Below are 3,090 nucleotides of genomic sequence, written 5' to 3'. Positions count from 1 at the left end.
TCACTGTGCCTGTCTGTTCTTTGGTCCTGAAATATTTGCACAAAATTGCCCCACATGGAATTGTATTTCATTGCGCGGGGGGGGGGGGGTGTCTTCGTTTGAAAAGTTATGTAGTTGTAGAATTGCACTTACATTTTATTTATTGAAAAATTACACCCTCCTTTCAATCAGATGATTCCCAAGTTGGCTTTACAAGCAAAAGGCAATGATGCTAAATCCCTAACACGCACACATGTGTGTATGCTAGGGTTGCCATATTTTCAAAAAGTAAAAACCAGGAAACCCCCAAAACCCCTTTCGAAAATTCCCTCCAGACATCAATTCTGCCTTTGAAATTCTGGTAATGTCCAGGAAAATCCAGATGTATGGCAGATACCAGCAGTCTTAGTCCTCTTGACTGGTGGAAGAGGCCGGGACATGTTTCTCTGCTGCTTTGCAGCCCTAGGGCAACTGGATTGCACATGTGAAAATTGTATAAAGCCACTTACGATGCAATCCCATGCACAATTAATGGGACGTAAATGCCATTTAACTCAGTGGAACTGGCTTCCAAATAAACTTGCACTGAATTGAACTGTATTGAGTGAGAACAGGCAAGAAGACATTGGCTGAGAAGAACTGTAATGTTGCTTTTATCTGCACAATTGCACATGGTTATAAAGGCGGAAATGCGTGTTCTCACGCAATGCAGTTGTGGGGGGAGAGCACAATTACAGAGGTGCTGGCACCAATTGTGAAAACACTCTTTAAGAGAGAAATAAGGAGCTTGGCTTCCAAATATCATCCCATAAACCCAACAATAGCAGTTCCTGGAATTTAATGTGAACAATGTCTCCTTTGTACAAAGCCTACATAAAAAGCGGCTGGTGTATTTCCAGTTGAAACTGGAAATCAATATCTGAGAGGTGTCTTCTATCTTTCCATATGCAATGTCTTCTCACTATGTTAGGATTTAATCACATATTTTTATAATAGTATAGCTAGAAGTAATACCAAAATTGCAGTTGCCCTCCAGAGTTTGAAGGCATTTATTCATGTTCCCTTGGCACCTCTTTTAACTTGAGTGCAGCAAGAGCTCTTGCTACCAGGTGGAAGGAGTGATTGGGTTGTGTAACACTAGTAGTTAATAATACCTGGTCTGGAACAAATAAGATGGTGTCGCACATTCTTGTTAAATGCAACTGACTAAATCTGCATAGCTGCCACTTGCTAGGGACCTCAAAAGTTGGAAGTTGCTCTGGCCTCCCTAGGCCTGTGGGGAGGGAGGGCTTGACTGTGCAGTTTGACTATGCTAAGAGTTGGCCTCATTGTCATACATAGTGGCTGCCAAATCACAAATCGGTGTTTGGAAATGTGTGTTGGAAAATAAAATATTGATTGCTTGCCAAACTGAGCAGTGTTTGGGCCAAGTGAACATTGACAGGGCATTCCACTGCCTTGGCACCACTACAGAAAAGGCCCCCTTCCGTGCTGTTTCACAGAGGTACCCTGCATTTGAATAATAATATGAAAACTCTAAGCTTTTAGTTGACTGAAGAATGTACCCAGCTTGGGTATATTGGGGCATTGCAAAGGGAGTGGAAGGGCTTTGTTTCTACTTGTGCTCTTCATTTCATAGACCAGTCCTTTCCCCGAATGTGAAGTGGGCATAGCATGTTTACTAACTGCCTATAGAATGGCAACAGCCAGAACATGGAAATGGTTACAAATATTGAACACATGCCACAGGTAATACCATAGTGTGACGGACAGTGTTGTTAGAAAAATGATCCTCAAAAGCTGAGAGTGGCAAGAGGACAAGAGAAACATGACAACTCTGATGCTGTCTGGCATGATTTGATTGACTACAAAAATGTTGAAGCTCATGGAGTCAACAGTTTATAGCAGAGTTTGGTGTTTATAGCTCACCCCCTTTTGAGAGTAAAAGTGTGTCTTGCAATTAAAAGGAAATAAAAGGAATTGGCAATATGTGCAATGAACAAAGCTAAGCTGTAATCGGAAGTAATAAAACATTCCTTACCTGACCCAATCTGTCTGCTTACTTTGAAAAACACTGCAACCAGACAGAGGGCCTTCTGGTGGCGCCTGCCCTGTGGAACGCCCTCCCACCAGATGTCAAAGAGAACAACAACTACCAGACTTTTAGAAGACATCTGAAGGCAGCCCTGTTTAGGGAAGCTTTCAATGTTTAATAGGTTATTGTATTTTAATATTCTGTTGGAAGCTGCCCAGAGTGGCTGGGGAAACTCAGCCAGATGGGCAGGGTATAAATAATAAATTATTATTATATTATAACCACTGCCATGTCCTCTCAGGATCCAGTTTATAGAAATACTGATTTTATGTTCTATTCTATAAAAGTAAGCTGTTTTGTAATTTACTCTGTCTACTTTGACAAATGGAAAATTGGTTAAACAAACAAACAACTATATGTGATTTAGGTAGTTTCCAGGAAAGGAGAAAGTTTATAAATAACTCCAACCTAGTGTTTCATTACTGAGCTGCCCTTTCCTCCTCCTCTCACCTAGTGGTCTAAAATAGAAAATACCCATTTTTTCCTATTGTTACAGTGTAACTTCCTGCAAATGAAGAAGAAGAATATTTGTAAGATTTCCCATGTTGCATTAATCTAGGCAGACACCGTGGGAGCTGTCTGGATAATGTGGTTCATTGCAGTTCTAGTTCCAGACAGAAATGCAGCACTCCCAAAAGAAATAACCACATGACCTAAAGTACTGTCATTGCTCCATGACCTATTCTAAACTAATGTGCTTGTTGTATATGTTACTACTGCGGTGCAGGTCTCTATGAAGAAATCACCTTTTAAAATACGTTTACAAGGTGAGGCTTGTTTTATAGGTGCAATGTGGGGGGGCATGCAAGGTTTAAATTTTAAAAGTGTTCATCCCATTTGATTATCCAGTTATGTAAGTACCTAAAGTTGGTCTTGGGAAAGCAGTAGTTTTATATACTGTGAGAGAGAATTGTAAAATTAACCTTATGATTGGCTTATTGGGCAGAAACTCTGGGTTACTCACTGGACGGGAAAAGTGGGAAGTCTACATCATGCTAATCCAATTGGCTGAAGGC

This window comes from Podarcis tiliguerta (assembly GCF_965153285.1).
Source record: "Podarcis tiliguerta genome assembly, chromosome: 2".
Classification (NCBI taxonomy): Eukaryota; Metazoa; Chordata; class Lepidosauria; order Squamata; family Lacertidae; genus Podarcis; species Podarcis tiliguerta.
Note: the sequence above shows the minus strand (reverse complement) of the source record.